This window comes from Pongo pygmaeus, chromosome 19 (assembly GCF_028885625.2).
Source record: "Pongo pygmaeus isolate AG05252 chromosome 19, NHGRI_mPonPyg2-v2.0_pri, whole genome shotgun sequence".
In the NCBI taxonomy this organism is placed as follows: Eukaryota; Metazoa; Chordata; class Mammalia; order Primates; family Hominidae; genus Pongo; species Pongo pygmaeus.
In genome coordinates, this window is record NC_072392.2 from 19,887,826 (window position 1) to 19,911,746 (window position 23,921).

Genomic DNA, 23,921 nt, shown 5'->3' on the forward strand with positions numbered 1-23,921 from the left:
AACAGAGAGCCAGGCCCTGGGCTGGCAGTACACCCCCTCCTCTCCTGGGGGATTGAGAGCTGTGAGTGGGGGCCTGCCTGGCAGCAGGGCCTCTGAGCTGGCTGGAGGTGTTTATTAATCCTGAGCTCCGGGGCTGGGGCCTCTCCGCCGAGCCTGCGCCTGCATGTGCATGTCTGTCTCCAGCCCTGTCTGTCCTGGCCCAGCTCCTTCCCTATCTGGGTGTGATCGCCGCCGCGCTCCCCTGGGCATGTGGGTGTAACAAGTCCAAACCTTCTGTGGGAGTCAGGCAGGCTCGGCCCTGCCCTCAAGGCTGTGTGCCCTTTCCTCCCAGACTAGTTATGCAAGAGCAGGCATGAGTGTGGTCGTTGTGGGTGCATGCACGGCAAGCCTGAGGCCTGGCTGCCTGCTGCCTCACCTGCAAGGAGGGGCCTCCCAGAAACTCCCTTCCCCAGTGCCCAGCCGCCCTACCTTGCCAGACTTAGCTGACCAGCCAGCAAAGACGCCCACTGCCTCCCACCTGCCCTCCTGCCCTCCTTCGCCATCCAAGCCCAGCCTGAGCCAGCACCTGCCTTTACGACCATGTTCAAGGGACTGAGAAAAGGCTCCCAGGGGAAGGGGTCCCCCAGGGGCTTCCCAGCCAAGGGGTCCCCCAAAGGCTCTCCCAGCAAGCATAGCCGGTGAGTGGGACTGGGGGATGGGGAGCCGGGGAGCTGGGGTGGGGGTGGTGCCAGGCCCAGGTCCTTGAGCCACCTGGCGGCGGCCCAGAGCCCAGGACCAGCCCCGTGCTGGCATTTGGTGTCCCGAGGCCAAAGGGCCCAGGGGTGGACTCTCTCCCTGCCTTGGGAGCCGCAGGCCCAGGCCGAACTTCAGCCCTGGCAGGAGGCAGGGGGTGGCCTGGGGCTCCCTACATCCTCTAAGGGGGCCTGCGGGCCATGGATTGAGGCCACTCAGCGGGAGAAGGGCTGGACAGGAGCCTGCACCGATGCCCTCCTCTGCCAGAGGCTGGGAGACAGGAGAGCCTGGCTGCCTGACTGCAGCTCTGTCCCAAGGCTCTACTTGGCTGGGATGACCCCTGGAGCCTGGGTGCAGGGCATGAGGACTGAGGGGGCGGGGTGGGATCCCTGGGGTAGGGACGCAGGGGCTGTGCTGCCTCCTGCCTAAGCCAGAGCCCTCCCCAGAATTCTCACCCAGGGCCTCGTTGTATCGAAGAGTTAGGGGTTCATGGCCGGGCACGGTAGCTCATGCCTATAATCCCCGAACTTCAGGAGGCCAATGTGGGAGGATTCCTTGAGCCCAGGAGTTCGAGACCAGCCTGGGCAACATAGGGAGATCTTGTTTCTATAAAAAAATAAAAGTAAAAACTAGCCAGGCATGGTGGCTCGTGCCTATTGCTTGAGCCCAGGAGTTTGAGGCTGCAGTGAGCCATGATCACACCACTGTGCTCCCACCTGGGTGACAGACTGAGACTCTGTCTTTAAAAAAAAAAAAAAAATCCTGGTGCAATACCTCACGCCTGCAATCCTACCACTTTGGGAGGCCGAGGCGGGTGGATCACTTGAGCCCAGGAGTTGGAGACCAGCCTGGGCAACATGACGAAATCCCGTCTCCACAAAAAATATACAAAAATTATCTGGATGTAGTGGTGCATGCCTGTAGTCAGAGCTACTTGGGAGGCTGAGGTGAGAGGATCACTTGAGCCCGGGAAGTCGAGGCTGCAGTGAGCTGTGATCACTCCACTGCACTCTAGCCTGGGTGACAGAGCAAGACCCTGTCTGTTAAAACAAAATAAAATAGAGCTGGGGCTTCTTTTCCAGTGGGTGTGGTGCAGGGGGCACTGGGCCTCCCTTGGACCACCCGGTTCTCTGGCACCCAGCCCCAGCTCTCTGTGGATGGACTGGGTGGTGCTCTTCCCACTCACTGGCTTCAGCTCGTCTGCAGAGGAGGCGGCAGCCCGCCTGGGTCCAGGGTGTCGAGATAAGCTCAGGGATGAAAGGCTGGTGTGGGAGTGGGGGTGCCCATTACCCCGATAGGGATCAAGGCACCAACAGACACCGAGGCTGGGCGTCTGGGCGGATGGGAAAGACAGTGGTTAAGACTCTCAGCTAACACTCTCGCTGAGTGACCTGTCCTCCCTGGGGCACCTGAGCCCCACCCAGGGTGGAGCATGCAGCTCCCGGTGGGAGCAGCCATCCCAGGAGGCGGGACCTGAGCAGGAGCACCTGGGGCCCAGCACCTGCATCTCCCACTGTCCAAGCAGGTTCCCCAGCAGTGCGCTCCTGGCCTGGGGCAGCTCGGTCCTCAGGGCCCTGTTGGCTCTGCATCACCTCACGGGCGATCCACTCGTTTGACATGAACTTGCTGAGCACTTACTGCATGCCAGGACTGTTCTAGGCACTGGAGATGTTGCTGTAGACAGAACCAACAGGCCCCTGCCTTCAAGGCACTAGCCCTCTAGTGGGATAAAAACTAACACGTGCTGGGTGCCGACCCTGCACCAGGCCTGCACTGGATGTTTCAGACGGATAAATTCAATTAATGCTCACAATAGCCCTAAGGCATAGATATTTTTATTAAAATCCCGCTTTACGAGCGAGGAACCTCAGGCACAGAGAGGTTGAGTAACTTGTCCAAGGTCACACAGCATTAATGATGGAGAAAGATGAAACCAGGCTGTCCTGGCCACAGAGTTCTTCCAGACTGCTGTGCCTTCACCAGCACTGTCCCTTTGCTTGGGGGGAGTGGGGGGGCATCCTTTGACCCAGTTCAAGGCTTCCCCTGCCCCAGGATAATGATCCCCCATAAGGCACTGTGCTCATGAGGCTTGGACCAATCTGCCCTCTTTTAGGTCTGCTTGACCTCGTGACCTCCACAGAGTGACTGCATGCACACAGCAGGTGCTCTATGGAGGCTGCAGGGCGAATGCACAGAAAAAGCCCTGGGGTGGAAGCAAGGTTTCCCCTCCGTCCCTGACCATGTGACTCAGAGCAAGTCAGGGCCCAATCTGGGCTTTGAACCCTCAACTCTGGAGAATGTTAGGGTGCCCAGCAGTCTCTTGCGCCTGCCCCCGCTCCCCGGCTCCGACATTGTGAGGCTCCTCTAGACGGCTACTGAAGCCAGCACCCTGGCAAAGCTCCCCGGGGTGGAGGAGGTATAGGGGAACACAGGGCCGGAGTGGGAGGAGGTGGGGGTGGGGGACATGCTGCTGCCTCCCTGCCCCAGCCAACCCAACTGCCCCTCCCAGGGCCCAGCCAGGCTGGCTCAGGTACTAGTGGCTGAGCTGCTGATTCACTGGCTCTCGGGGGGGAGGTGGCAGGCAGCTGGGTGGGGTCAGGAACTCACTGCCAGCACAGCTGGCTGAGGCTGGGACACCGAGGCCGCCTTCCCCCCCCCGCAGCACCAGAGAGAACTGAGACCCTCACCTTTTGACCCCTCATGTGGCGGGGCAGTGCTAACACCCCCAACCAGTTCTAGCTCACAGAGCCTCCTGCAGAGAGAGACCCCAAAGTCAGGGCAGTGAGCTAGGCTGTGGGGGCAGGATGGGGTGGAGGGAGGGCAGAGGACGCCACCTGGATGGGGCACAGAGGGGCCTCTTCCACCGAGCTGCCCACTGTCCCCTCCACCCACCAGGCCTGCCACCCGGGAGCTGGCCCTGCTCATCTGCCACATGCAAGCCAGCACCGACCAGGTGGAGCGGGACATCCTGGAGACGCAGAAGAGGCTGCAGCAGGTGAGGCCCCGGCAGCAGTTGGCATGGTGTAGGCAGGCTGGGTGGCATGGGAGGCCCATCATCAGGCCTGGCACTCCCTGAGTGCCCCCTGGTGATGGTGAAGATGGGACAGATGACCTTTGTCCTGCACCGCCCGTCCCCTAACACACGGTGGGAGAGGGGGCTCAGCTTCCTTCTTTGCTGGGCTCCCGTGTCCTGTCACCTGCCCCACGGACGCCCTGGGCCTGACCCTGTGCCTGGCGTGGGCCTTGAGGTTGGCCAGCATAGCTGTGGTCCCAAAGGTGGGGCTCAGGCCCACAGTGATGGGCATCAGGGGTGTGGGGGCTCTGGGCCCTGGCGAGTCTGCCCATCCCCTGCCCACAGGACCAGCTGAACAATGAGCAGAGCCAGGCCCTGCAGCACCAGCAGGAGATAGGCCACAGCCTGAAGGAGGCCGAGGTGCTGCTCAAGGACCTCTTCCTGGACGTGGACAAGGCCCGGCGGCTCAAGCACCCACAGACTGAGGAGATTGAGAAGGAGTGAGTGGGGCTGCGGCAGGGCTGGGGGTCCCTGGGTAAGACCCAGGCCCAGCCTGACCTGCCGGCCACCTTCTTGACAGCATCGAGCAGCTGCACGAGCGGGTGACCCAGGAGTGGGCCGAGTACCATGCCCTGTACGAGAAGATGGTGCTGCCGCCCCGACGTGGGACCCAGGATCGACTGGGCACACGTGCTGGAGCAGAAACAGGTCAGGAGCTCAAAGTCACACCCCAGTGTGATCAGAGGGCGATAAGGAACTGAATTTAACCCAGGGCCTGACTGTAGGCTTGAACAGTCAGGGTGTAGGGGTGGCTCAGGGGTCTGGGCAGGGAGACAGCAGAGCAGACAGTGCAGTCAGGGAAGACTTCCTGCAGGAGGAGGCACATGAAGAGACTTCAGAGGGGTGAGAGGGCTCGGTTGGGCCAGGGTGAAGTAGTGAGGAGAGGACAATTCCAGAAAGAAGGAGCAAAGGTTCCTGCCAGGAGGAAGCCTAGGGTTCGACGGGAAATGGGGATTTCTGGGCAGGTGGGCAGAGCCAGGTCATGGGGCATTCTGATCCCTGGGTGAGGAGTTGTGCTTTGATGCCACACAGAAGGGGTGTCATCATGACAACAGAGGGACAGTGGGGAAGGGCCCGGGTGGAGCAGGGCGTTCTGAGGGCCCTGGAGCTTGGCTGGAGGTGTCCAGGCAGGAAGCACTGAGGCTGGCTCACAGACAAGGCAGGATGGAGCTGGAGACTTCTCAGAGGCTGAGCCCAGCGTCTGGGAACCTGTAGGACTCAGGGGCCACTGCAGAATGGCCTCGCCCCTGGGTGAGCTTCAGGGCGTGCACCCGGGCTGCTCCCAGGCTCGTCCACGCTCTGCCCAAATGACCAAGTCCACTTCTCCGAGTGGGAGGCTCGTGGGTTCTCTGGCTCCCCACCGCGGTCCTGTGGTGACTGAGCCGCCGGCTCTCCTGCAGAAGCAGGTCTGCGCAGGCCAGTACGGGCCCGGCATGGCGGAGCTGGAGCAACAGATCGCCGAGCTCAACATCCTGCAGAAGGAGATCGACGCCTATGGACAGCAGCTGCGGAGCCTCGTGGGGCCGGTGGGTGAGCCGGCAGGATGTCACATCCGGGGCCAGCCCCAGCACCTGTTTCTCCCGTCAGAGCCGGAGCTAGATCGGCTGGGCCCTGGGGATAGGGGTGGGTTGGGGATGGCTGGCCCAGATCTTAGGGGGCCGTCTCCCTGCACCTCACCTCTCACGGGCTTGTTTCTCCCCTTGGTCGAGGCAGGATGCAGCCACCATCCGGAGCCAATACCGAGACCTACTGGTGAGCAGGAGGGAGGGTCGGGCAGGGTGGCTGCGGGTGGGCCTGGGTGGCGGCCCGGACCCTGCCTGGACCCTGCCCGGGGCCAGTGTTCCTGAGCGCGGCCCAATGGCGCCTTTTGCCCCCCTTTCTCTCTCCCCACCCTGCTGCTGGCGGCGGGTCCTGAGCACAGAAGGCGGTGTCGTGGCGCGGGCAGAGCCTGGGCAGCCTGTGCACGCACCTGCAGGGCTGCACGCGGCAGCTGAGCGCCCTGGCGGAGCAGCAGCGCCGCATCCTGCAGCAGGACTGGAGCGACGTCATGGCCGACCCTGCGGGCGTGCGGCGGAAATACGAGGTCGGCTGGCAGAGGTTGGGGCCAGGCGGGGGCGGCCAGGGCCATCCTGGTCCTCACCGCCGCTCCCCACCCGACTCGCCCCCAGCACTTCAAGCAGCAGGAGCTGCTGAGCCAGGAGCAGAGCTTAAACCAGCTGGAGGACGACGGCGAGCGCATGGTGGAGCTGCGGCACCCCGCGGTGGGGCCCATTCAGGTGCGCTGGGGACAGGGCAAGAGTGAGAAGGGACGTGGTGGGTGGAGAAGAGGGGGAGGTGGGGTGGACGTGGGGGGAGCGGGGCGTGGTCGGAGGGCTCCGTGCTGCCGTACCCAGGCCCACCAGGAGGCCCTGAAGATGGAGTGGCAGAACTTCCTGAACCTGTGCATCTGCCAGGAGACCCAGCTGCAGCACCTGGAGGACTACAGCCAGGTGAGCCCTGGGGCAGGCGGCAGGGGCGGCAGGGGCGGCAGGGGCGGGAGGTCCCACAGCACACCTGCCCACAGTAGAGGCACTGCACCTCTCAACTAGACAGAGCTGGCAGGGCGCGGTGGCTCACACCTGTAATCCCAGCACTTTGGGAGGCCGAAGCTGGCGGATCACTTGAGGTCAGGAGTTCGAGATCAGCCTGGCCAACATGGTGAAACCCCGTCTCTACTAAAAATATCAAAATTAGCCAGACGTGGTGGCGCACGCCTGTAATCCCAGCTACTCAGGAGGCTGAGGCAGGAGAATCGCTTGAACCCAGGAGGTGGAGGTTGCAGTGGGCCGAGATTGGTCCACTGCATTCCAGCCTGGGTGACAAAGAGAGACTCCACCTCAAAAATAAAATAAAATAGAGCTGTGTGGTAGCCACTCGGTCCCAGAGGGAAGGAAAGACATGGGCACATTCTCAACAGGGTGAAGCGGTTCCCGGGGGGGGTGAAAATCGGTTCTTAATGGCAGAAAAATAACTCTTTTTATGCATGAAGTACAGATCCACATACAGCACCTAAGCTGTATACAGCATATCTGTGGTATAAAAATTTCATGGGGGCCAGGTGTGGTGGCTCACACCTGTAATTCCAGCACTTTGGGAGGCCAAGCCAGGAGAATTGCTTGACCCCAGTAGTTCCAGACCAGCCTGGGCAACATAGCAAGATCTTGTCTCTATACAAACAGATAAATCTCTATCAAAATAAATAAATAAATAAAATTTTATGGGGATGAGGTGGGGGGAAAAAAGAAAAGATTTCTTAAAAGGCTCTTTAGGAGAATAATAATGAAAAAAATGGTTGAGAAACCCTGATATAATATACAACTGGGATTTGGGGGCAGATAATGTTTCATACATTTTCCTATAGAACCACAAGACTGTGATCACACACTGACAAAAATTCCGTAAAAGCACCTGGAATGCTTCTTTAAAGCACAGCTTCTTCTCCCGGGCTGGGACAAGTGCAGCTCCAATACCCTCTGTCCCAGCAAGAAAGACTTCAGGTGCTGGAGGGAGGCAGGTGACGGTGCCCTTCATTTGTGCAGGAAGGACAAAGACCAAGTGTTTTATGACCCACTTAAAAAAATTAAGTTCAGTGCACGAATAAGAGCCCATTTGCAAGAGCACACCAGTGATAAAAGGCCCTGCCGCCTGTGTAGGAAAAAGAAAGACCGACCAGAGTAGCAGAGAGTGACAGTTTAGGTTTAGCTGGTTTAAGTTTAGCTGGTTTAGGTTTATCTGGTTTGTGTTTAGCTGGTTTAGGTTTATCTGGTTTGTGTTTGGCTGGTTTAGGTTTAGCTGGTTTCGGTTTAGGTGGTTTGTGTTTAGCAGGTTTAGATTTAGCTGGTTTAAGTTTAGCTGGTTTAGGTTTACCTGGTTTAGGTTTTTCTGGTTTAGGTTTAGCTGCTTTGTGTTTAGCTGGTTTAGGTTTAGCTGGTTTCGGTTTATCTGGTTTGTGTTTGGCTGGTTTAGGTTTAGCTGGTTTCGGTTTAGGTGGTTTGTGTTTAGCAGGTTTAGATTTAGCTGGTTTAAGTTTAGCTGGTTTAGGTTTACCTGGTTTAGGTTTAGCTGCTTTGTGTTTAGCTGGCTTAGGTTTAGCTGGCTTAAGTTCAGCTGGTTTGTAGAGTCAATGGGCAGCAGGTTGCCCCAGGCTCTGCCCTCGACCACCCAGTGAAATCAGTTCCAGGAAGAGGCCGACTGAGTCAGCCAGACCCTGGAGAAGCTCAACTCCAACTTGGATGCCAAGTCCAGCCCTGCACCTGGGGGCCCCCCTGGCACCCCCACAGAGCTGCTGCAACAGCTGGAGGTGAGACAGCCCCACCAGGCCATCTGCACCCGACTTCTGCGAATTGGTCCTGTCCATCTTTCTGGGCCTCAGCCCTTCTGCCTCGGTACCTAGTCCTGTCCCAAGCCCTGGCCTGGGTGCTGGCGAGGGGTCTGCTTTAGCAGGAGGCTGGCCAGGTACCAGCAAGCTCCTCCCACCTCTGGACATCAGTTTCCTCATTTGCAGTGGGACAAGGGCAGCCTGGGAGAGCTCTGAGGCCTGTCTAGCTTCTGCTCAGAGGCCTGGGTGATGCTGTGCCATCCCCCTCCCTGCAACTAGCAGATCCCAGGATCCTAGGCCCCCAGAGAGGGGCTCCTTTTACTTTGCTGATTTAGAGACCCCTGCCTTCATGAAGGCCAGCCTCTAGTCCTTTTGAAGGACAGGTATGGTGTGGCCAGCCTCCAATGCAGCCTGGCCTGAGTCCCCTCTGCCTGGGCCCCCGGCAGGCAGAGGAGAAACAGCTGGCCGTCACTGAGAGGGCCACTGGGGACCTGCAGCGGCGAAGCCAGGATGTGGTCCCTCTGCCACAGCAAAGAAGCCTGCCTCAGCAGCCCCTGCACGTGGACAGCATCTGTGACTGGGACTCAGGAGAAGTGCGAACTCCCCCACCTCACCCCTGCCACCATCCAGCCCCACCCAGCCCATCCCCTGCCCCTGCCCAAGCCCATCCCTACTCCATCCCCAGCTGTCTCCTGCACCCACTTTTGCCCTACTCCTTCCCTTGACCCAGACCCTCCTCTCTCCAAGTCCTGTCCTGCCTCTTTTCTACCCCAGCACCTCCCACCCTACTCTTGTCCCTGTTCCAGCTGCTGTCCCCATCTGTCTCTGTCCGCAGCCCCTACTCTGCCCTGGCCTTGGACCCCTGCCCCTGAGCCTGCAGGAGCCGCTCCCTTTCTGTGCCCCCAGGTGCACTGCTGCGGGGTGAGTGGTATAAGCTGATAGATAACACTGACCCGCACACCTGGGTCATGCGAGGCCCTGGTGGGGAGAACAAGTATGCTCCCACCGCCTGCTTCTGCATCCCAGCACCAGACCCTGATGCCGTGGCCAGTGCCTCCCGGTAGGTCTGTGGAGGGATACTCAGGGGCAGGCTGTGGGCAGAGCAGGCCGGCCCTGCGCTGTCCAAGCCTATGGCCCGGCAGACCCCTGCTGAAAGGCCGGCCTCCACCTGAAGCTGCATCTACTGGGGCTGGGGAGGGAGAGAGGCAGAGTGAGGACCTCTTTCTCCAATCCCCTCTTCGTTCTAAGCTGGCCTCGGAGCTGCAGGCCCTGAAGCAGAAACAGGCCACAGTCCAGAGCCGCCTGAAGGCCAGCGCTGCGGAGTCTGTTCGGCCCAGCCAGCAGGGTACCCAGGGTGGCCCGGGGAGGGGTGGCTGTGGGGCTAGAAGGAGTAGATTCTGACTTCCGACTGGTCTGTGATGGGCAGAGGTCGCCTTGGGTTAGGGACCATCACTCTGGGGATTTCATCTCTGGGGTGGCCCTGCCCATCCCCTCCACCCTACCCCAACAGGACCCTCTGTGGGCATCTGGTGGGGGCATCTGGCAGTCTGGAGATAGGCCCTGGGCCCTCCACCAACACCTCTGCCCCCAGCTCCATCTGGCTCGGCCCTGGCCAACCCACAGGCCCAGAAGCTCCTGACACAGATGACCCGGCTGGATGGAGACCTGGGACAGATAGAGAGGCAGGTGCTGGCCTGGGCGCCGGCCCAGCTGAGCCGCACCACACCCCAGGAGGACCTGGGGGGCCACATCCACAGCCACGAGGTGGGTAAGCAGCGGAAAGGGGCGGCTGGGATGAGAAGCGGCCCGGCCCTGGTGCTCACACTTGAGGGAGGTGAGGCAAGTGCAGGAGCAGTGGCTGGGACAGAGGTGGAGAAGGGTGTGGACAGACCCGGGCTCAGACAAGCTTATTCCCCTCCTGGCTCCTCCACTGACCAGCTCTGTGATCTTAGACTAGATAACTTTCTGGGCTTTGGTTTCCTCATCCTTGAAGCAGACGTAATAATGCCCAGCTCACCTGATCATTCAGGAAGGTTCCAGTAGGGCCCAATGTCAACACCCCCAGGAGGTATTCTGGCAAAGCTCCTGAAATAGCAAGGAAGCCTGGAGAATCTGAGGAAGAGATGTCCCCTGGCTGCAAGGGGGAGCCTTCTTGGGGAGGTTGCAGCATTGTGTAAACTCCTTACCCAAGAACAGCAAGCTCTCTGCCACGAGGACTCAACACTCCCAAAAGTGCTCAAAGTGAAACCCACATCAGGCCACAGTCTGGGTTATCTTTCCAAACTAGTTTGTTTTATTTTCTTGAGACAAAGTCTCTCTGCATCACCCAGGCTGGAGTGCAGTGGCGCGATCTCGGCTCACTGCAACTTCTGCCCCCCAGGTTCAAGCAATTCTCCTGCCTTAACCTCCGGAGTAGCTGGGATTACAGGTGCACACCACCATGCCCAACTAATTTTTGTATTTTTAGTAGAGACGGGGTTTCACCATGTTGGCCAGGCTGATGTCGAACTCCTGACCTCAAGTGATCCACCCATCTTGGCCTCCCTGAGTGCTGGGATTACAGGCGTGACCCACGCGCCTGGTCTGTTTCTTGAGATGGGGTCTCACTTTGTCACCCAGGCTGGAGTGCAGTGGTGTGCAGTGGTATAATCTCAGCTCACTGCAACCTCCACCTCCCAGGCTTGAGTGATCCTCCCACCTCAGCCTCCCAAGTAGTTGGGACCACAGGTGCAACACTGAGCCCAGCTAATTTTTTTGGTGGAGATGGGGTTTTGCCATGTTGCCCAGCTCATGGGACAGTGAGCTGTAGAGGAACGTTTGGAGTCATCGGATGATTACTAGAAAATGAGCCGTGAAATGGGGTGAGAACATGAGACAGTGTAGAAACTGGGGACATAAATGGCTGCAGGTCTGAGAACGTAACATGACATTATTGGGTAGAGGCAGAACATTCTAGGAGAACACAGAATGGGAGTTCAGGGTGTGGGAAATCCAGGGGAGTTCACTCAGGGCTCCAGTAATTGGTTTTGTGTCCTGAAGGGGCGGTCACCCAGCTGAATCAGAGTCAGGCTGACACTGACCCAGATCCCTGTGACCGGGACTCTCAGCAACGACACAGAGGTGACCTGGGGGAGCAGTCGTCTTGGAATGGGAGGAGGAAGAGCCCCCATGTGGAGCACGTGGACACAAGAAGAGGTGCAGGTGCTGGCCTGTGAACCTGGTCTTCACCTGAGGGACGGGCAAGTGGAGGACAGGTACCCAGACGATGGTGGACAGTGGCCACTCTCATAACTCCTTGAACTTCTTTTCCTTTCTTTCCCCTCTGGGATGAGAAGGCCATCACAAGGGTATTTTTTCCCTTGTTTCACAAGACTGCCTGAATTTCAGATTGATGTTTTATACATGGGAGCGGCTGTGTCTTGACCTGGTTGCTGTTGAAGGACTATTGGAAAGGTCGTGAAGCCAGAACTGTAACTTTCTGTGATAGAAACAGCCTGGCCTGTGTCCCTTCCCATGTCCCAGCATCCACAGGACAACACTCATCATGAGCTAAGGGGGCAGGTGTGGGCCACAGTGATACACATACTGGGCCACTTAGGCAAACCTGTTGTTTTCCTCTCCTGTCAGGACCACAAATCACCCAGCCACATGGTTAGCATATGACTAACGCCAGCTGCAGCTCCAGGGACAGGCCATGCACTATCCAACCAATCTGACTGTCCACTCCCAGTCACTATGATGGTGTCAGGGGAGACGGTGTGAGTGATCTAGACAAGTTGTCCTGAAGGCCAGGATTCCTGATCAGTAGGTCAGGGACTCCAGGTCTTAATCATTCTGGAGGGTTTGTATCCAAATGTGATTCCCAGGACAGCAGAGGTATTTTGTTCCCATGGGAATTCAGCCAGGGGACAGGAAAGGACATGGAGAAGGGACATCTCAGATTAAGTCTCAGAGGGAGATTCTGCTTTTGCCATCTAAAAGGAAAAGTTCCTGTGACACCTTTGAATGATGCTAGGAGGCAGTTTTCAATGTTTCCATTGTGGCGATGAGCTCAGGGCCTCCCCAACTCCCCTTGCCCATGAAGGCTTCCCAGCAGGAGGCTCAGTATGCCCCATCCTGGTCCTAAGGCAGCCAGCCTTGAGCCCTCTCTCCTCACCCAGGCTTCAGTCCCTCCTTCCTCCCCCAAACACATGCTGAATCCCACCATTCTCTCCAGTGACCCAAGCTGGTCCCACAGCCTTCACACTTCTCAATTCCTTGTCCATCTTCTCTGAGAAATCTAAACTTTTCTGCACAAACTGAAGTCAGATCTTGTGTCATCCCAGTCTAACCCTCTAATGGCTCCTCTCCCCTACCCCCTGCCCACCGAGCGCTTCTCTCCTCACAGGTAATTTTCTCTAATTGCATTGACATATATGCTTGTTAGTCTTATCTATTCTACCAGATGATGTAAGCTTCTTGGCTAACGCTTGGCCAAGAAGAACAATGAGCCTTCCTGTTTTGTTCATCTTGTGTCCTGAGCCCCTTGACTTGAAGCTGGCACACAGTAGGTGTTCAGACCTCTGGGAATAAACTATCCTGGGTCACTCTGTGGACAGTGGACTCTGTCTTTGGTTCTGTCCTGAGCCATCAGATTCTCAGGGCAGCCTGACCCTGGTATTGAGAAATATTTCTTAATATGAGACAATATGACAATGTGTTCCTGTCAGGGCTGGATGTGTGGGTAGAATTGAGAGGAAGGAGACACAGTTTCTAGACCATATTCACTGCGGTGGGTCTAAATCTCTAAACTTTGAACAAAAAAACAAAAAAGAGAAAGAAAGAACCCACCGGGGCTAAGCCGCTGACTTGGCCGAGGGCTGGGGGCTGCACAGGGAGAACATCTCACTGCGTGTGCCACATGTTTTAGTCTCACAGTGCCTGCAGCACTGCATGAGCTTGATGTCCCGGTCCCAAGCTGAGCAGGGATAATCAGCTTCATCCTTGGGATGAGGAGCCCAGAAATGCTCAGGAAGGCAGTGTTCACTGCTGTGGGCCGACGACGGCTGTCATAGATGAGGAGTTTGGAGACCCCACTGGGAACTTCTGGTATCAGGACCATGCCCTTGCCCAGCGTTGCTGCTGCTTCCAGTGCAGGTGCTGGTGTTCGTCTCCCCACAGACTCGGGTGCTGCAGATGGCTAAGTCAGCACGGATTGGGCCCTGGGTCCCGGACATTAGGACGAACACAGGGTGACAGAGGCAGGACGGTGGGTACAGACACATGCACAATCCTTGGTCCTTTTATCTACAGCCCTGATGCCTGGCCCCAGCCACCTGCGTAGTAAATAAGAAGAGGGAGAAGGGGAGAATCCCAGGCCGTGGTGGGTACCCCCACACAGCTCTGCATCCTGAGGATCCTCAGCTGGGCCTGAGCTGCCCAAGTCCCTCCTACTACCTCCAGCAGCCCAGGGCAAGGGGGGACACTTCATGCAAACAAGTCTCCTCCTCTGGGCTGTCTAAGCCCCACCATGGGACCTGACTCTTACCTCTGCCTGGAAAGCTGACCCTGGGGGTGTGGACTTAGGTGGGGCTGTTCTGTGGCTCCACAGGGACCTGTGAGGACACAGCTGCTGGCCCCAGTGGGTGGGGGCAGTGAACTCCAGCACAGGGCCAGGGGCGGGTCTCCCAGCTGAGATCCACAGCACAGGCCTCAGTGTCCCCTGCTGCCCAAGGCCCAGATGCACCCATGTATGCTGTCCCTTCCAGTGCCCATTTTGTCCTCCCCAAAAAGGACAGAGCTGGGCAGTGTCCATGCCACTAAGTACCTGAGTCTCAGGTTTCCACACAGCCCTCCTCCCCCTGGACTCACCTGCCCAGCTCACTGTGTGGTTTACAGGGCAGTCCTGGAGCTCTTCCTCCCTGAGGAGCCTCCACTGGGGGCAGCAGAGCAAAAAACCCAGCAAGGACAGTGCAGCACCTCCTTCCAGGGCACCTGGAGCTGCTCCCTCCTCCTTCCTCCTGGCTGACCAGAGCCACACATGAGAATGAGTGTCTCTCTTTGGGACACAGTCAGTGAGGGCTCCTGAGTCACCACAGCCTGAGAACTGAACCAAGAAACAAACACAGATACATGTTAGGAATGAGGAAGAGAAGCAGAGGGATACCTCCAAAGGCCTGTCTCTGAAATCTCCATGAACCCAGACATAGAGTGAGGAGAAAGCAGAGGTGGAGGAGAAGCATCCAGGCCATGGTGTGGACTTTCCAAAGATCCCCAGGACCCTCAGCCACTGCTGGACTCTTGGACAGTTCCTCTAGCTCTTCATCAGCTCCCTGGGTGAAGATGTGCGTTTGGGTGGAGCATTACGCAACTATGGGTTCTTTACCAAAACCACCAGCTCCATGGGTTCTGAGTGCTCAGCCAGGGAGCAGCCGCTCTGTCAGGAGGCTGGGCTGCTGGGAGCTCTGAATTTGCCCTTTGGTAGAAAGCACCTGCCCTGACCCCCAACTCAAGCCAGTGAGTATGGGCCCGGGAGCCATAAATGAGAGCCCTGGGAGTTAATTTCAGGCCTTACTCACCTCTGAGAAGATCCACAGCGCCCCCTGCTGGGATTAGATGACTATTGTTTGTACTTCTCTATGGTAAATAATTCCTCTAATGCTTGATTTTTAATTTTGCTGTTACCTGTTCCAGAGTCTCTCCAGACTATTGTTTTTAATTTAATTTATTGTATTTTTCAGTTCTCTAATTTTAATTTGGTTTGTTTTTGTGACCTCTTTTTCTTTTCTGGGATTTACTTCTTTTCCACTTGTTTCAAGAATGTTCCTTGTGACCCATGTTTACCTATGTAACATACCTGCACATGTACCCCTGAGCCTAAAATAAAACTTCAAAAAATAATGTCTAAAATTGCTCACTGAAGGGATTGTATAATTGCTGCTTAAATAATCTCAGTTACATAATGTCAGCACCTAAATTATTTCAGTATTGGTGTCTGTTGATTGTCTTTTCTTATTTAAGTTGTGTTCCTCTGGTTCTTCATATGGAAAGTTAATTTTTTACTGTATCCTAGATATTCTGGATATTATAAGACTTTCTAGAGTTTTGTCAATAGATCTGAAATAGTACTTGCTTTTGTTTTCTTGTTTTTTCCTTATTTTTTAACTTTGTCAGCATCAGGAGAAATGAGATACATTCCCCTTTGTATGTATTTAATTTCAGATTTTTTAATCAATCAAATCATATTGGAAATGAATCACTCTGTAGCCTGCTTTCCATCTGCTGAAATGTTTCTGAAGCCTCATATCTCTCCCATCCTCTACCTTAGTCTTTTAAATCGAAGTCACCAAATATGTCACAGTGTTACCTATAACTTAAGTAGGAGGAAGCGTACCTTTAATCTGAAATGACTGCCATGATTGATAGAAAAAGTGATTGTGGTGATCCACTGGGGGCCTGAGGAACTAACAACCTGAGTCTGCAGTAGTTGGAAACTAGCCTTCAAAAGCAAAAAATGTGCTTCAGAAGCACAGGACTGAGGCTTGATCCAAGGTGTTAGAGTCTAGCTTCCCACCTGTATTTGTCCCTGTGCTGATGTTGCAGATGCCACTGATCATGTAATACTGGGCTTCATTTTTGTTCTGTCCCCCTTTATAATCAGGGTGGTTTTTTCTTTATGCAGAGAACCAGTAGATTGTGCAGGGGTCCCAGGACCTGATTGCTTGTATCCACCATTGACCCCTAAGACATTCACAGATGTTCTGTTGGACCCAGCTGTCATGAGATGCCCTGATGACAGCCCCAATTTTGGAGCCATAGGTGAATGTCACTGTCCCTCTAGGAGGTGTGGACAGTGGAAGTTCCTGTGTAACCACAACCTGGGAAGTGACTCCTGAACCCAGAGGAAAAAAAGATATCATCAGGACAGGAGACAAAACCCTAGAGAATATAGACACCTAGTAGTTTCTAAGTAATTTTTTTAACTATTAAAAAAATTATTGAGCAAATAAAGAAAAAACATACAAATATCTACCTTCCTAATTGGTGAGTTAAAAATAAAATAAAGTATGATTTCAATGTTCTTTGTTTCTTTGGACTATAGTCACTATCCAAATTCTCAGCCAGAAACATGGGAGTCAGCCTGGAAGCATCTATATTGTTCATGCACAAAGTCCAAGTCCTCTTATGTCTTCCTGTAACATAAAGACATCACAAAGCTGCTTTATGCTCTTCATCCCCACTCTAACCAACCTAGAACCACCCACCACCATCTCGCCAGGATGGCATCAGCACCCCCAGCCTCTCTCCCTGTCCCAGATCTTCTCCATTTTATTCTCATTGCAACTGGAGGGTCACTAACCGAAGGCCCATGTGAGCTTGTCCCTGCCATGTCACAGTCCTTCAGTGACTCTGTGAGCCCTTCTTGGGGGGCCATCATGCTGATCTGCCTCAACCTACCTCTCAAGCTCTGCAGCCTCCCTTCAAGGAGCTCCTCCTGGCCCCTTCCCTGATCCGATGACCTTAGGTTCAGGCCAAAGTCACTTTTCTCATTGACTGGAATGACTAATGTCTCCATCTATAGATTCTCACCTCTCCTCAGACATGAGAATCTAGAGATGGAGACATTGGTCATTAGTTGAGGCATCTTTGGATCCACAGAAGCATCTGGAGACTCCAGAGCCCTGGTGCTTAACTGAGTCTGAGTAGGAGCTCAGGAGATACTGGGGGTTGCTCCCTGACTTCTGCTGGTACCAGTATACAATTTTTTCCCACTGACATTGAGGTCACAGCTCAGGGTGCAGGTGAGTCTGGCAGATGCTCCCGGGGATGTGGAGAGGGAGGGTGGCTGAGTCAGCACAGGCTGGGAGATGGAACCTGCAAACACAGACACACTTTGGTGATGGAGCTGTTAAGTGTTAAACTCCTTGGGGCTCAAAGCCAGAGATGCTGACACAGGCTGGGGGCTGCCCCAGGTCCCAGAAAACTGGCCTCTCTGCAGTGGGAGAGAAGCACAAGGAGAAGAGATGTCCAGGCCATGGTGGGCACAGCTGACACACCAGTCTCAGCTCTGTCACCTGAGGCTGCTTTTATCTTCTTCACTGGCCTGACAGAGGAGGGGCTGTTCCTACACATTTGTTTCTCTTCCTGGTGACCGCGGCCCCACCCTGAGAAGCAGCTGCAGTCTGAGCTTTGTTCTTGGTACGGAGACGACTAATGTGTGAGACTCAGAATTGGCCCCATGGGAAGGACCAGGGAGGAAGAAGCTGCTGGGACCTTCCACGGTTCTGTGGGCAGGAGACTCTGCCCTGGGGAGTCGGGGGGTGGCCCAGCTGTGGGTTCCGTCTGTGCAGACCCTGAGGCAGACTCACAGTGCCCCCTGCTGCTCACTGGTTAGATCGCAGTCTCTCAGTGGGAATCATGTGAGTGGAGTCACCTGAGAGCCTGGTCCCCGTCGGTCCACAGCATCCATGGGTCACACACTCGCTCTGTCCTGAGTTACTGATATTAACAAAGAGCTTTTCCATAAGGATTTCTTAGTTACTAGAAGAACGGCATGTAAGTAATACAAGGACCGTCCAATGTGAGGAGGCTGCAGTGGGGAGAATGCAGAGGGCTCTGGGAGCAGAGGCCTCAGCAGCTCCTTCCACAGGGAATGGATTGGTTCATTCTCTGGGGTTGTAGACAGGAGACAGGATGGATGAAACAGACACTTTAGAAATACATCATTGGTGTCATTTTCAACAAAGAGCAGCAGAGCAGGTGAGGATGTGTCAGGAGGCTGAGGGCTGGTCCCTGGGAGCTGGAGGAGGCTCAGGAGGAAGAACCCATGGGTGACTGTGGCCCTTGACACAAAGTGAGGGAGGAGTGGGGATGAGGCTGATGGCTGCAGTTGGGTTGATTGGTTTTTGTCTTCATTTGCTGTTATTGCAGGATGAGAGAGAGAGCGCACGTGCAATATGAAGAGAAGCAAATTTGTTTTATATTCTTTTTGTAAAATCCAGGTCTGTAGGACACAGACACGTTTTAGTCCACTTTGTGCTGCTACAACAAAATCCCACAGACTGGGTAGTTAATAGAGAACAGATATTCATTTTCTCACAGGTTTTTTTGTTTTGTTTTGTTTACTTTTTTTTTTTTTTTTTTTTACAGAGTCTCGCTCTGTCACCAGGCTGGAGTGCAGTGGCATGATCTCGGCTCACTGCAACCTCCAACTCCCAGGTTCTAGCAATTCTCCTGCCTCAGCCTCCTGAGTAGCTGGGACTACAGGTGTGCACCACCATGCCCGGCTAATTTTTTGTATTTTTAGTAGAGACAGAGTTTCATCATGTTGGTCAGGCTGGTCTCAAACTCCTGATCTCATGATTCCTCTGCCTCAGCCTCCCCAAATACTAGGATTACAGGCATGAGGCACTGCGCCTGGCCTTCTCACAGTTTTTGAGGCTGGGAAGTTCAGGATCAAGGCACTGTCATCTGATAAGAGTCTTCTTTCTGTGTCCTCACATGGCAGATGGTGGAAAGAAGAGAGACAGAGCACACTGCTACCTCCAGCCTTTGTATAAGAGCCCTGATCCCAACCATGAGGTCTCCATGTTCAAGACTATTATCACCTTTTGAAGGCCCACACCTCTTAGTACTATCACACTGGCAATTAAGTATAAATCCTTTTGGAAGGGAGACATTCAAACCAGAGCAGGATGAAAACAGCAGCAGTGGAAGACAGGGCTCCTCACGTCAGTCATTTACTCCGGGGTGTGGGAGCCACCCTGCAGAATGCAGCTCAGTCTTGGGGAGAGAGAGGAGGGGATAAGAACGGGATTAGGAATAGACACAGGAGTGCCCCCTGCTCACAGGACAGAGAGGAGAAGCATCAAATCGGGCAGAAATAATGAATGCCTCATTTATTTCTTCTTGCACTTATTCAATTGTTTCAGTAATACATAGTCACTAGCCAACTACTCCTCAGGTTTGGGCTCCTGGTGTCAGTGGGTGAATTTGGTTTATCAGGTTGTTCACATATTGTTATGTGCAATTTTTTTCTGCTGATTCACTCAGTTAATAAAAGTGTGTGCCATTATTTATAACTATAATTGTGAATTGATTCTTTTCCCTAGTCCTGCTAATTTATATTTTGTATAGATTGTATTATTAGGGACATGTTTTTTGGTTTTTTTTGTGTGTGTGTGTTTTTGTTTTGTTTGTTTGTTTGTTTGTTTGTTGTTGTTCTTTGAGATGGGATCTCACTCTGTCACCCTGGTAGGAGTGCAGTGGCACTATCTTGGCTCACTGCAACCTCCACCTCTCAGGCTCAAGGGATCCTCCTACCTCAGGCTCCCAAGTATCTCGGACTACAGACACATATGCCACTGTGCCTGGCTAATTTTTTTTCTCTGTACATTTTAGAGATGAAATTTTGCCATGCTACCCAGGCTGGTCTAGAGCTCCTGAGCTCAAGCAATCCACCTGCCTTGGCCTCCCAAAGTGCTGGGATTACAGGCGTGAGCCACCACACATGGACTCATGTGTATTTTATAATTGTTATGTGTTCTTGTTGAATATTTCATTTTATACACATAAAATGTCCCACATTTCCTGATGTAAATAATGTTCATTAAAATTATTTGGTCTGATAACAGGACAACCACAAGAGCTTTCTGCAGGTAAATGTTTGCATAGTGTATTTTTAGCATCCTTTAAAATTTAACATACAAGTAACTTTATTTTAAGGAAATGTATTTTTATCTGGTTCATCAGTACATTTACATTGAATATAATTGCTGATATTGTGTGTGAGTTCACCTTTCTCTCTATCTTATTTGGGCTTTTTGCTTTATTTCTTTTCATTCACTTTTTATTTTTCAGGAATCAAGTGTTACTAACTGTATCATTTTACATTGGTACCTATTTAGTTTTACATTCTATAAATTCAATAGGAACCCTAGATATTGCAACATATAACCTCACCTTATTAGTGCCCACATTATTTATACATTTTGTGTAATTATTTTATAACACAGAACCTCATAAAAGTTTACACAATGCCTGTTCTTTGTGGTAATTATGGTTGCTAGAGGTTGTATATGCACCTAAGTATGAATGATGAAATCCATTATCGGTGGTGGAGGTGGTATTTTCAACATCAAAGTCACCTTATGTATCCAACACATTTCCTTCCCTGTGCTGTGACCCTGCAGGATTTTTTAGGTGAGTGCCTGGTAGGTCCCTGTCTCTTAAGCATCAAGAAACTGCAGAAATCCCCTCCTCCTGTCTTTCAGAGATTTTGCCTCATCTTTTTCGCCTCTTTCTTAATGTGGGTTGGAATTCAGCATCTGTTTGCACAAGGACCTAATGGGGGTTTGAAGCCCTCAATCTCCAATTTGTTTTTAATCCTCAAGGACACTGAATTACCCTCAAAGCTATTTCAGTATTCTTTGGCATGATCAAGTGCACACCTGCTGTTTAGCCCTTGCTGACATCTGTACCCTCATCCTGTCTTGTCTTTTTGTCCCAGTCATCCATTCTATGGGATGTTTCCTCTCCATTTATGGAGAATCTCAGAAACCTGCCGGCTTCAGGAGGCTGCCTCAGGTACAGGGAAGGGCAGGAAGGTGTATAAATTTTATCTTTGACAACAGAAACCTCAGCACATTTTTCCTGGACCATGTAGTGACCACTCTCACTCCTAACCCCAAACCTGACCTTAGTCACGGACACAAACACATGCCAAGTCCATGTACCCAGAGATCTGGAATCACCAAGAGTATTTTCCTTCTGAGCTACCCGCCTGTGTGGCAATGCCCAGGCTGGGAATGTTTTATCCTAAAAGCCCAGTATATAGTTTGACTGGATATGAGGTGACAGACAAATGGAAAGGCCTTAGTCCATCAGTCCTGGAGGAAAAAATGACTGCAGGAATGTCCTGAGTCAGGTGACAGTCATGCAAAATGAAAGTGAGTCTATAGGCCAGGCTGTGGGATCAGATGGGAGGCTTTTGCCTCGTGTCCCCATAAGACAGTGTCCTGGGTTAACACTGAGCTCTTTCCACATCCTGACTGTGATCATCACCTGTATCCTCAGACAGGATCCCAGAGTATTGCAGGAGCCCAAGTGGCCAGCCCTAGAGCAAGAGCCCGAAATCAGAAACCTGCAAGCTGGAGACCAGCGGGCATTACCATGTAGGGCTCCCATAGGAGCTGGTGGTGCCAAGCCACATTGTCCACTTGACTCTGCTGCTTCTTCCAGTGCATGAGGAGGTGACCTTAACTTCCAGACAATGTGGCCAGCTGAGGGAACATGGACCACATGGAGGACCTTGGAAGAGCTTGTGGGGCACAGCCCTGCTGGCACAAAGCCTGACACAGAAGGACACAGCCACCCCTGCATGGTGAAGAGTGACCGATACTTGTCATTTACAAACCTCTTCTTCAGCTCATCCCCATGTTGAAAGCAAGAGCTGCTGAGGTAGGGTTACATGGAGCCAAAAATGAAAACTCAGGTTCAGAGAGTATGTGATTGCTTCAATGGGCCCAGAGTAGTGATGAGATATCCCCAGTGCTGATGTGATAAAATCTTGCCATTCTACTCATAGTGTTGCTTCTTCCAGGGCAGTGGATGTAGGAGTCTCTTCTGGGAGCTGAACCTTTGCAGGAGGCTGGACTAGCAGGGAGAGAGGCAGAGAACTGTGGGCACAAGACAGGGTCCACCAATTGTGAAAGCAAGAATGGAATGAGAACTATGAGCAATGGATCAATATACTAGTTGAACTGAAATAAGATATTGTCAGAACTATTTGTCCAAGGAAAATCAGGTGTTCACAACAGAAGTTACATTCTGAGCTAGATTTGTCAGAGCCACCAACCGGGATCACTGCACCAGGCCTAGAGAGCAGAGGGAAGATTTGTATCTCACTTTCCCATGGGCCTGGGGCACTGCATAAGCCTCAGAGCCACTGTGAAATCCACTGCCCCTGTGCAGACCCCGAGATAGACCCATTCTCAGGCTGCAGCACCGCGATGTGCAAAATCCTTGCAAAGGCTGATGCATCTTTAGATCCCAAGATGTGGCTGGGAGCCCCAGAGCCCAGTTTCTTACTTGAGTCCAAGTAGAATTTCACGAGATATTAGAGAGAGTTCCCTGGATTCTGCCAGAACCAGTCACCGATTTCTTCTGATGGAATCACTGATTCATTGTGGTGATTATCCAAGGGTGTATAAACATCTTAAAATACACAATATTGGGCACTTTAAATATCAGGGGTTTATTTTATATTGATTATTCCTCAATAAAAAGACACATAAAAAATAGGCTGAAACAGGGCGGGCGTGGTGGCTCTGCCTATAATCCCAGCACTTTGGGAGGCCGAGGCAGGTGGTATCACCTAAGGTCAGGAGATCGAGACCATCCTGTGAATGGTGAAACCCCACCTCTACTAAAAATACAAAAAATTAGCCGGGTGCAATGGCAGGTGCCAGTAGTCCCAGCTACTCGGGAGGCTGAGGCGGGAGAATGTCATGAACCCAGGAGGCGGAGCTTGTAGTGAGTCAAGATTGTGCCTCTGCACTCCAGCCTGGGCAACAGAGCGAGACTCTGCCTCAAAAAAAAAGAAAAACAAAACAAAACAAAACAACAACAGGCAAAAGTCATTTATGGAAACAGAAGTCAAGTTGGTGGTTGAAGAAAAGCAAGAGTTATGATTATAATAATTGTGATACTGATTATTCTAGAATGACTGAAAGGCAAAGAAAAAGAGAGAGGCTATTGGGTTACTAGTAATACTCTTTCTTTACCTGGGTGATACCTACACAGGTGTTCCACTTTGTAATAAATCACTGAGCTGTATATTTCTGTTTTGTGGATTTTTCTATGTGTATTGTATCTCATAATTTAAAAAGGATAAAACATAGCTCAAATTCCTTTCAAGGTTAGTGATCACATTGGGACTAGTATAGACATAAAACTAAATTCTTCAAAGGTTTAAATATCATAATTCTCCATATAACAATGTTGTGGTTAACTATGGACCACATATACGACAGTGGTGCCATAAGAATATAATGAAGCTGAAAAGTTCCTATCGCCTAGTGACATCACAATGGTTGTCATCAAGATATGTAGGCCTAGGCTAATGTGTATGTTTGGGTCTTAGTTTTTAACAAAAATGTTTAAAAAGTAAAAAAAAGAAATTTTTAATAGAAAAAAAGCTTGTACAGTCAGGACATACAGAAAGTATTTTTGGATAGCTGCACACTGTTGTTTGGTGTTTTAAGCCAAGTGTTATTACAAAAGAGTCAAAAAGTTTAAGAATATTTAAAGGATTATAAAGTAAGAAAGTTATAGTAAGCTAAGATTTATTATTGAAGGAACAAAAATATATTCAATAAATTTAGTGTGTCCTAAGTGTAGAGTGTTTATAAAGTCCACAATAGTATACATACAGTAATGTCCTAGGCTTCCCATTCATTCATTACTTACTCACTGACTCACCCAAAACAACTTACAGCCCTGCAAGCTCCATTCATGGTAAATGCCCAAAACAAGTGTGATATGGGTTGACTGTGTTTCTATCCAAATCTCATCTTCAACTGTGGCTGCCATAATTCCCAAGTGTTGTGGGAGGAGCCAGTGGGAGATAATTGAATCAGGGAGGCAGTTTCCCCCACACTGTTCTTGTGGTAATGAATAAGTCTCACATGATCTGATGGTTTTATAAGGGGTATCCCCTTTCACTTGGCACTCATTCTGTCTTGCCTGTCACCATGTAATATGTGCCTTTCACCTTCCACC

The 23,921-nt window shown here is 52.4% G+C and overlaps 1 pseudogene; it reads left to right on the plus strand.

Annotated features, from left to right (window-relative positions):
* The first annotated feature begins 358 nt into the window (after positions 1-358).
* On the plus strand, positions 359-8,083 carry LOC129017731 (envoplakin-like protein; annotated as a pseudogene).
* The last annotated feature ends 15,838 nt before the right edge of the window (positions 8,084-23,921 follow it).